Below are 11,028 nucleotides of genomic sequence, written 5' to 3'. Positions count from 1 at the left end.
GAGACATCCCCCGGTTACATAACCAGCGCCTCCGGGGGCGGCTCCGCCGGTTCCGCCCCCGCCCCGCCGGAGACCAGCGGACAACGCTGAGCGCCCCGGCCGCCTCCCGCTGGCATCGACCGGGCAGCGGCTCCACGCCGGCCCCGCCGCCTCAGCGGGCACGCGCAGAGCGCATGCGCGTCCTGGGCCCGCCGGCGCGCCGGGCATGCGCGGGGGCGGCGGCCGGGCAGCGTCTGGGGGTGGGCGGGCGGCGGGCGCTGGCGGAGCCCGCGGGGCACCGGCGGCCCTGAGCCCTGGAGCCCGGCGGGGGCTCCACCGGCGGCCGAGCGGCGCCGGGGGCCCCCGGGGCGGCAGCGTCCGAGCTGGGCTGTGCCCCAGTTTGTGTCCAATCAGAGAGTACAGCGCCTGCACCGGGCGGGCGGCAATGCGTAAACAAGCCCCGGGAACTCCTCCGCCCCCCGCGCTCCCCTCCGCGCCTCTCCCCGCGCCGCCCCGCAGCCGCCCCCGCCCGCCGACAAGTCCGGCGAGGCGCGTTCCCGCCGCTCCGCCGCCCTCCCCTCCCCCGCCCGCCCGCCCAGCCGGCGCCGCCCGCGCTGCCACACGCACCCACTCCCGCACACGCCCGCGGGTGCCCGTGGCCTCTGCAGGGGAAGGTAAGGGGGCCGCCGGGCAGGCGGCGGCGAGGTGCGGATGTGTGAGGGGGGGATCATGTGTCATAACAAGTTGTTGAACGTGACATTGCTCTTGAACTGCGGCGGCGGCGGACGCCGGGCCGCCGCCGAGTAACTTTCTCCTCCAATTCGGCGCTGAGGAGGGAGCCGGCGGCGGCCGGGCAGGGCGGCGGGGCTGGATCCGGCGGGGCTGGGAGCGCGGAACGCGCTCGGGAGAGGCTGATGCCGTTCGCGATGCTTGCGGCTTCCTGGGGGGACGGCGCGCAGCGCGGCGGGGGACGAGCGAGGGCTCCGCGTCTGGCGGCTGCTACGGGAGCCGCTGCCGCCCCGGCGAGGATTTTTCTAGCAAGGCGCCAGGGCGGGCAGTGAGCGAGGAGCGGGTGCCGGTCCGGAGCATCTCCTCCCGCGGGTAGTTATCCCCGCTGATGCTCCGTGGCGGTTTGGCTCGCTTCCGGCGTGATTAGCTCGCCTCATTATGTAAGATGTCACCGGAGAAGGAGAGGCACAAGCTCTCGGTGTGGCGGAGGGGGGAACGCACCGGTCCGCCGCGCCTTGCCCGCTCCAGGTACCGGAGCAGAGGGACCAGCCCCGGCCCGGAGCGGCCGGGAGGGGACGGGAGCTCCCCTCCCCTCGCAGTCCGCCGCTGGAATACGGCTGCTGGCTTTACACGTGGGTTGGGTGTGTTCCCCAAACCTTGCCTTTGAGCAGAAACGTAACCTGTCCTGGTTCCTCTCCTATGTTTGATTGCTTCTATTCTCTCTCAAAGAGAAAAAAAAAAAAAATAAACGTTTGAGCATAAAAAAGTTTAAGAACTCGATTTTTGCTTCTTTTATGTGCATATTTAGTACGTTAATATGATCTGGAGACGATTGAATGAATCATCAGTTCCCTGGAATAAAAGCAAGTGAATCATCTCACATACACACGCATACAACTGTGAGGGAGCATAGTGGTGTCGTAGATAGTGAAAGGTTGGTGTCATTTTCTGACACACAATGGGATGTCAGAAGTATAGACAATGCTCAGAAACCCAGCAGGTTTCCTGCGGCTGGTTTGTGAACTGTGAAAGTTTTGCAACATTCAATTGCAGTTTTTCTGGCACAGTGGTTAAATGGTAACCTCGTTCAGTTATCAACTTGTTACCCATTATTTTAGCCAAATAATCTAAAGGGGAGTGTAAATGGTAAGAATTAAGTAACTATGTTATTCAAAGTGAATTAATTTAAAATAAAATTTAAACAAAAATACCCCCCAAAATAGTATCACACTATGTCCACACCCTGAAGCCCGAGACAGATCCCAGATGCTTTTAATCTGGGTTTTGTTTTGCTTAGTTTTGTTAAGCAAAAATAGTCTCTGTTGAAGTAAAAAATATATAAATATGTATTTTTGAAAGCTAAGCCAGTTGATTTAATAAACACGTTGGAGTTGTACCTAGATAGACTTCTGTTCCTGGTTCTCTTGCCTGTTGCTGTTTTAAATGGGATTGAGTCTGGATCCTATATATAGTTTTCTTTCAACTCCAACTTGCTTCCAAAGCAGATTTTTCATCCTCCACATTTATGGGACATGTTCTCCTCTTCCTGTACAGAGGCAGAACTATGAATTTTACAAGATTAATTTTTCTCTTTTTTTCTTGGTATACTTGCCACCATCAAGAAACAAAGTCACTGTTTCTAGTGGGGAGGTAGTGCTTTACACATACAACCACCTGGTTTTACAGTATAAAGTATGTGAAGGTCTTTGTATGTCTTGATAGTAAACTATTCTGTTTCCTGTGGCATGAGGCAACCCTTATCTCACTACCTGTGTTTTGTACCTCTAGTCATTCTCCAAATGGGAATGGAAAGGATTGCTTTGAGTGTTTGTCACTGTTGGGGCAAAAGGATATGTTACCGTTTTTGATTGACTAGAACTATGCACTGGCACCTCATAGTATTAATTAGAGGATTGGAGCAGCTAAGTGTGGGAAAACTTCAGGGTATTACTTCAGGGTTCATTGCATGGCTTTTAACATCTCCCTGTCAGAAGATTCTGAAGTTAGCCAAGTTAAGACTGCACATGACAGTGAAAACACTGTAATAGAGAATCTGTTAGGTATGCTGGGTGGTCAAGTTAACAAACAGAAAAAAAAAACCTGGTTTATTTGCACATTTCCTTCAACAATCAAATAGCATTCATCCTTTTTATTGAATTTCCTTACAGAGAAGATAAAAACACTGTGCGTGTGGCATTCTATGTGCTCAGACCTCAGCTGAAAGCAGTAAAGGAAATAATACTGAAAGTGGACTCACAACTCTGCTCTAGCTGGTTTTCCCTGCTCTATGAACACTCTAGGATTCAGAGTGAAAATGAAAAATTCTAGGTTTCACTTCGACGCCTGCAGAATATGCAAAATAAAGTGAGATAAAACGTATTGGTTTAAAGTTGCTCCTGTGCAGCTCCACTTTTAGGACTGATAAGCAAATTACTGCAGGATGCACAGAAGAGCTTTGAGAAAAGTGGAGGACAGTGCAGATAAAAGTGAAGTGTCTGAACTTCGTATCTTGATTTTTGCTATGTTGGGGATACATAGGATTTGTTCTTAGCATGACCAATTGATATATGTATATATCAAATTTTACAGTGCCTTTTATTAAAAAAAAGGGTACTAAGTTATTATCTTTCTGTGCTTTGAAAGACTGGTGCCAACAGCATCTTCATGTGTTCTTCCAGCTATCAATTAGAACATCCCAGTGTGGAAAAAACCCCTGACCCACATGATTAGTTCCTTTTTGCAATTTTGGCTTTAAAGACCCTTTTTAGGCAAGTGCAATTGTCCTGAGCAAAGTTTTGAACTTTTCCTATAGAAAGACATACTGCTGGTGTTGAAAAGGGGAATCATTTCTTTGACTATTGAAAACTTTGCACCAGGTACACCTTAGCTTGGGCTTGTTTGTTCCCCAAATCCTCAGTTAAAAAACATTTTTTTGTAGTTGTCTGGGAAGAAGTTTTATTTCTAGTACTAGCCTCAATATTTAAAGTATCAAGAAACAAAGTTGATTCTATATCACTTACTGTTGTAGCTATCTGATTTGAATGATGGCAGGGAGTGCCTTAGACGTTTCTTACAGTGAAGCTTATTTTCCTGATTACTGTGGTTTTAAGTTTTTCCAGTAGATGTAGTGCCATGAAAAGTAACAGCTTGACAGGCTTTGAGATGGAAGCCCATAATGAGCAGAGCAGGTGTAGCACTGGCAGCCAGTTCCATCAGGCTGTGACAAGACCGTGTCTATCTCACAGAATGTGTGTCCATGGGAAATAGCAGTGTTGTTGTCTCTATCTTGATTATTGCTTATAAAATAAAAGTTGCTCACTGTCAAGTGTGGGCCACTTTTGGAATGAAAGATATGTAGAGTTAAGGGAGCACTATGGTCTCTACAGCTGTCACTATTAGTTCTTATATGTGAAACAAATAACTTTGACTAAAACTATTTATCCAATTATTAGTAATGGAATTCATGCATATCTCAGTAGCTTTCCTAACAGCCAACCAAACTGTTCATTTACTGCTGTGCATTGGTCATTTCTTTCCTGTAATGGAATAATTTTGTTTGCCATGGGTTTATGTATGTTCTGAGATTTGATTGGAATTAAGAAGGTAGCCTGCTAATTTGCCATAATAATCTTATTTTCATAAAAGATCTGGCCAGGAAAAGACAAGAAAAATTCTCAGAAGAGTTTAAAGATGAGTATAACAGTTATTGGGAGGATCTTCACTTCCTTGAGACACTGACTGGTGCATCATAGAGAGCTTCAAGTTGCCACAGTCTGTAATGGTTCAAGAACTGCCTTCCCACATCGAGTCTTCACTGGCAGTTGAGTTTTTACTCATTGTTTTAAAGGGGGCACACATGGAGATGGAGCAATGAGTGCTGAAGAACAGGTATCCACACTGCAAACAGGGCATGCCTTTGGTGGCCCCTTTGCTCAGCTTCAGTATAGGTTCTTCCCCAAGGAGGAAAACCGCTTTGTACTCCACGGTATTTCTTATCATAAAGAACCCTTCCCACACAAAACATCACAAGTGGAGATGTAGCAAGAAATAGTGATGAGACCTAAATGGTAAACAGTGGTATTTTCCTGATTCATGGCTATGATTCTCATTACATGCACAATATTGATAGCAGTGTTACAGAATTATTTTCTGACAGCTCAGTCTGTAAGTACAATCTGATACCAGCAGGGAGAGTCCTAGTTCATAATTGCTGTAAAATTGCTCACATCCAGTTTGTTATTCCCATCTTTCAAACTCCACCCTACACACTTGGTTTGCTCACCTGTTTTTGCAGCTTAGTTTTTGTAATACAAGCTCTTGGGGAACCCCTTGTCATTCGTTCTGGCTTTTGGCATTGTGTTACATCTGTTAAAATCTCTGTGTATAAACAAAGCACATTAAAGTAAGGGAATCCAAAATTTAAATATTCTGAAGATAGATTTCAGGGCTGGTTACTATTAATCAGATCAGACAGAGAGAGAAACTCTCTCTGCCACAAAAAAAGTAGTTGATCTTGAGATGAAAGTCTTCAGTGATTCTTAGAGAAGTGTCACCACTGATTAAGGCAAATGTAATAATATTTATTTCCTTCCTCAAGAAGAAGAATGGAATATGTAAGAAACCAAACTCTTGATTAATTTTGTAATGAAAACACAGTTCTTTTTTCAGATGAAAGATCATCTCTTAAATAGCCAATATGTGTATTGAATGGAGTTAAAGATGTTTCTTTCTTTCATGGTTTTATAAAATTGTTGTTTACTTTTTTGAAGAATCATCAGTACTAGCTGCAGAGACAAAAGATCCTTTATATGATATAAATGATATTTTGAGTAAGTATTCTTGGTTGATTCTGGCTGTAGAATTTCCCTGCATACAAAGTGATTTTGAAGAGCTGCTTAATCAAACCAATATTTTTCAGCTTTCCATCGTAACTCTTTTGATATATCATAGATAAAGTAAATTTTTGTGCTTTCATCCCAAATACATATTTACCAAAAGTACAAGTGGTGGTTTTTTTGTGTGGATAGCAACCACAGAATGCAAATAGATTTACTTGAAATAATGTACTCAGTGACAGTTGGTGCCTCACACAGGCTAGTGTTTAAAATCTACTATTGATGTGTAACTCTTGTGTATTCATTGCTGAAAATTTAAAATGTAAATTTATATGGTGTTAGCCTCCAATTCAAAATTACCATTAATTGCAGAGAAGCTCTTTCAGTTTATTTATTGTGAAGCTGGATGAAACCAGTGACAGACTTGTAACAGAAGAGCTTTACTTTGCCATGTCTTCCCAAGGTGTAATAGCTCTTACTACATCAACTAGTACAAAAAGGAAAACCACACGAACTATTGGGCCTACGAGCCCTTCTTCAGGTTTTGAACAATAGCAGCAAACAATGAACTAGGGATGCAGTTTCAGAAGACATCTACAGCCACTGCTTAGAACAAGGGAAGTGCTGCTGCTATGGCTTATGCTCTCTGAGCCCTGGCGTTAAACCCCCAAATAAATTAGGTTTAACTAAACCACCAGGAAACTAGTAAAACGTTTTCTGCTGCTCCAGAGCATTAAATGGACTTAGAGATGGATCAACAAGCTCCAGAGTGGTGCTTCCCTTCTTTTTGGTACAACTAGTCTGTCAGATCAGCTCCACTGTTCATCTAACCATAGGTTTAGGCCAAATTTGGAAGTGTTGCTGTAAGCTTATTTGGATTATGGCGATTAAATAGCTAATTTGATGAAAATTGTGGTTATCACCTGTAAAACAAAGGGGATATTAGTATGAGAAGAGATTGTGAGGTAGTGCTCTGTCATGGGCAGAAGGAAAACAGATCATTCCCACCTGAACCTCCAGAAGGTTTTAGCTGGAGTGTCACCTTGCGGTAGAGACAGTATCTCCAGTTAAGTCTATTATTTTTGGTATCCAGAAGATCTGTGAACCATCATTTCCACATTTGACTTGGTGATCAGGGCTAAGAAGTGGGGGATTCATTGTGGCACTGAAAGTCTTGCTAATATGTGTGTAACATTGACAGAATAGCATAAATAGAACAGCATACATGAAGAAAACAGTTCTTAAATATTTATTGAAGGTGATCTTTTTTCTTCCTTTCTTGGATGCTTGCTAGGCTGCTGCACTAGCAGTGTGTTTGGGTCACATGGGCTAGAGTTGCTGGAACAAGTTTGGTGTTCTGTGGTTCTGGACTACGGAGTACAAACTCTGCATCTGACTTCTTTCTTGGCAGTAGAGAACCCTCCCCACTCCTCCCATCTAGCTGTCTTACACCTAGATTTCTCAAGCATCTCTGGTATTTAAAGAACATTTGCAAACATCTGTCAAACATTGGATTTGGGGATTTTCAGTTTCCATCTTTTGGAGTGTGGTGAGTAATATGTGATAACACTGACAGGTAATGTGGTGACTGAGATTTCCTACAAGTGATGATACTACTTACCATGTAATTTTTACTGTATGTTTTCAAGGGAAGTGTCTTGAGTCTCATGAATCAAAGGAGGAATCCATAAAAATAGAAATAATTTAGAACATTAACTTCAGCTGATGAAAACTGCTGTAACTTAAGCTTCAGTTTATCTGCTTGACTTTATGCCAGTATTGAATATGCCTGTAGACAGAGTGACTGCAAATACTCCTTGTACTGACTTTAGTTAAGTTACCGTAGATCTCGCCTTGAATTGCTTATAAAATTGTCAGTGATTAAATAATTCTGAGAACAAGATTAGGGAGAAGTTGTCATGTTTTTGGTAACCTTTTCATTAAGGTAGGACCTCAAATTTGATTTAATTATTGCCCTTGTATTATGAATGTATTTTTTCCTGTTCTTATGAAAATATAAGTGTTTGATCTAAGTATAAGCCTTTGGAAAAAAAAAAAATCTAAGTTTATATATGTTCTTAGGTTGGTGAGAGTTTGCCAGTGACATTTTCCAAAGACAGTATCTGCAGCCAAGTCTTTGAGTAGAACTTTCCCTTTCATTGTTCCTTCTTGAACAGAAGACAAAACAAGCAAAGAACCTCTCTTCAGTTCTTTCTGGCTTGGTACTGATTCTGTTTATTCATACAGGTAAAATCTATTTGACAGGTGCAGAAGTCAAACTGTTGACAACTTAGACTGCATGGAGCCATAGTAACTCAGCAGTAGAAATCCTGTATTTTGGGAATGGTTAAGTATAAAAATTAAACTGTTCTTATATAGCCAAAGGGCTAAAATATTAGGGCATTTCTTGTTTTAGGTTGTTGATGTGACCATAATTTATCCATTGTAGTGCTCCTCACTTCTGTTTTTAAAAGGCTTTCTCCCCAGCACCCCCTTACCACCTGCAGGAGAGTGTAGAATGGGCGCAGAGGAATGCTTCAGGGAGACAAAGTCTCAGCTCAGGGAAGTTGAATGCTGCCTTGGAGGACTAGTATCTGCCTTTCTTGGATACTAAATTGCTATTTTTTGCTGGGTAGGTAATGTAGGTCAGAGGTTCACAGATTACCTTTCATTTTCTAACAGTTGTGGGACACATGTAGCCAAGTTTGCCCTTGTTCTGACATCACCAGTACAACTGAAATCGTGTGATACGGAGGTGTTTACTGAGTCCTGAGTGTCCTGAAAAACTGAACCTTAGAGCATCAGGTGTATGGAACTAAAAAATACTTGAAACAGTTTGGAACTAGACTTCTGTGTCTCCCTTTTCTCTATCTGAAAATTACAGCTACCCATGTTTTCTTGTTGAATATGTTGTGGAGAAGATTCTTTTATTACTATTTGGGGAGCACTGAAATGCTGCAGGAATGAGTGGGTATGAGTGTGTGTGATATCAAACACCTGGGAGTAAAATACTAAAACAAAGCATAACTGTCTTTTATACTAATTTGTTTGGTAGTAAATATACATTCATAGTATTAAAACCAGTGCTGCAGTTCACATATGCAAAGGCACAGAATTTTTCCTGCAATTCTTTTGAAGTCTGTAATTTTTACTGAAGTTATAATAACCTTGCCAGGCCCCATTTAGGTATGGGATTCTGTTGAGTTTGGCTTCATGGAGATGTATAAGAGATTGGTTCTGTCTAAAGGTTGAATATTTAAACAAAGGAATATAATGGACAAATTGAGTTCAGGGAGAGGCATTAGTCATACAGGTATATTTTTCCATAACGTGCTTGGGTGTGCTGCTTGGAAGTACAAAGGTGCTATTTTATTTCTTAAAGGCATTATGCGTTGAGGTGCATCTATGTCATTTTTAAGCAGATGTAAGCTCCTGCTGCCTGAGCTTGAAGAAACTAATAAGATAACTGCTAATGTTTAGTGTAATATAAAGACAGAGTTTATTAGCTGTGGCTCAGTGCCATGGTAACACCATTAGGGTGTTACCCTGAACAGAACCCTGGCAAGAATATGGTTTCTAGTCAGCTTCCAACATTGACACATCTTGCTCCAATAGTAGTAGACACGTTTTGCAACTTTTCTTGTCATTAAAACAAACAAGATTCATTAAAAATAGTTTATTAAAACAAAGAAAGCGTTCTTTAGGAAGCTGTGATAGTGATCCTATGGGTGAGTTCTGATTATGGAATTTGCATGAAGAAAGGCAGAGTTTAGGGAACTAGTGTGAATGTAGAACAATAGAAAGAAGCCCACAATACTTGAATCTGGACAATGCAGAGCCTTCTCTTACACATCAGTGAGTGGGATGTTGTTGATCCTGCTTCTTGGAGTAGGTGAAATTTATATTGTTCACAGCAGTAAACCTTCACATTCCTTGAAAGTGGTAACTGACATTTAAATGTTGATTCCTGTACTTTCTTACTGGTAAGAAAAGCAGAACCATTGCTGAGCATCCTGTATTGAGTGAAGCCTCAGAAGTTTGTTTTGCAGGAGCTCTTTGTAGGTTAGGGTAGATCAGACAGCTCAGTGTGGTGTTGCTGTAAGAGTGGTAGAATGTTGGCATTAATGATTGTGACCATTCGTTCAGATACTGGACAGCAGTGTTACATGAAGTGTTACATTGCATCTCACAGGCTAATTGAACAGCTAAACTATAGTCACTTCTTTCTGACCACTTTTTTCTAAGTATTTTGTGGGCTGCAGAGATTTTAAATAGTGACAAAAAAACCTGATGCTCCATTATTGCTCATTTTATCTTGTTACCATGAGCATCATTCCCTTGGAAGTCACCAGCTCTGTAGGCCTCAGTCTCTGGACCTATACCAAATACAAGGAAAGCAGTGATTCCATTTAAGTTAAACAGGGCATGGAAATCCAACTGCTGACTGTGCAGTTCCTGCTCTTGTCTCACTATGTACCAAAATTAATCAGTGTAATATGACCAGGAGCTCCAGAACTTTTTTGAGTGTTCCTAATGTAGGAAAAACTTCTCAAAAAACTCTTTTGCAGCTTGTGCTTTTATTTGTTTGGAACGTGCACAGATGCAGGAGGAGATATTTAGGCTGTATTCCTTCTCTAGAGGAAAGGCAGTAGATCAGATCTTCATAGGATACCAGTCTGAAGTACCTTCATAGTTAGGGTGTCCCTGCAGGAGTGAACTGCATTGCAATTACCTGCACCAGACATTACTGGACTTAATGACTAAGAGTCTTCTTCAAAGTTGTATTCCTGTAAGCAAGTAGGTGCTAAATATTTTCATTTGGGTGGGGGCTGGAGTTGCTGTCTATGTCAGCACATGCTCAGAGTCATTTGTGTTTTAGGTCTCATGCTTGTGCTTTTCTCTGCAACACTTCTGAGTTAGCAAGGCTTCATATTCAGGGGTCTATTTTTTTCATTGTCTCTTTTTCTTTTCTTTGCATGTTCCTGCTTATCTCACAAACACAAGGAACTGATAGAAACTCCAAGTAGAAGATAAATTTTCGAATAAGAAGAAACCTGTGTATGCTGAAAAGAGATCGCAGAAGGATTGTTAAGAAGAATCTAGAGTACAAGTTCTGGTATGAAATTCTAAATATTTTCCTTGGAATTCAGGTCACTGTCTGCTCTGGAAGACAGATCTCGCTTAGCATAGATTATAGCATGTAAAATAGTTCCATTGAGTCTGTGCAGGCCAGGCAAAGATTACTTTTTACTAGAAAAACTATGTTTAAATGCGTTCAGATTGGCATAGCTCCTACTCTGTTGTATATGGTATCCACTAAGATATATTTTATCCTTTTATAAGTGTCTTATATGTAAGAATTTTTTTTTTTTTTTTTGTATGGAAACTAGCCACAAAGTCAGGTCAACTTTCTACTGCTAGATTTTTTGCCACTGTTAAAAATGTTTTGAGTATCATTTTTTTTCTTCCTTAAGATGAAGGAAGG

The 11,028-nt window shown here is 42.2% G+C and overlaps 1 protein-coding gene across 3 annotated transcripts in view; it reads left to right on the top strand.

Moving 5' to 3' along the window:
• The first annotated feature begins 547 nt into the window (after positions 1–547).
• The window catches only part of PCGF5 (polycomb group ring finger 5), a 65,885-nt gene continuing 55,404 nt past the window's right edge, over positions 548–11,028 (top strand). The window contains exons 1-3 of one of the 3 annotated variants that reach the window (XM_032115603.1): positions 561–653; positions 7,626–7,790; positions 10,548–10,659. The gene's annotated coding sequence lies outside the window, so the exon portion shown is untranslated. Of the gene's footprint in view, positions 654–7,625; positions 7,791–10,547; positions 10,660–11,028 lie in introns of all 3 variants that reach the window. The other 2 variants (XM_032115602.1, XM_032115605.1) reach the window with 2 other exon arrangements.

This window comes from Corvus moneduloides, chromosome 8 (assembly GCF_009650955.1).
Source record: "Corvus moneduloides isolate bCorMon1 chromosome 8, bCorMon1.pri, whole genome shotgun sequence".
NCBI lineage: Eukaryota > Metazoa > Chordata > Aves > Passeriformes > Corvidae > Corvus > Corvus moneduloides.
This window is presented reverse-complemented; position numbering and strand designations above follow the sequence as displayed.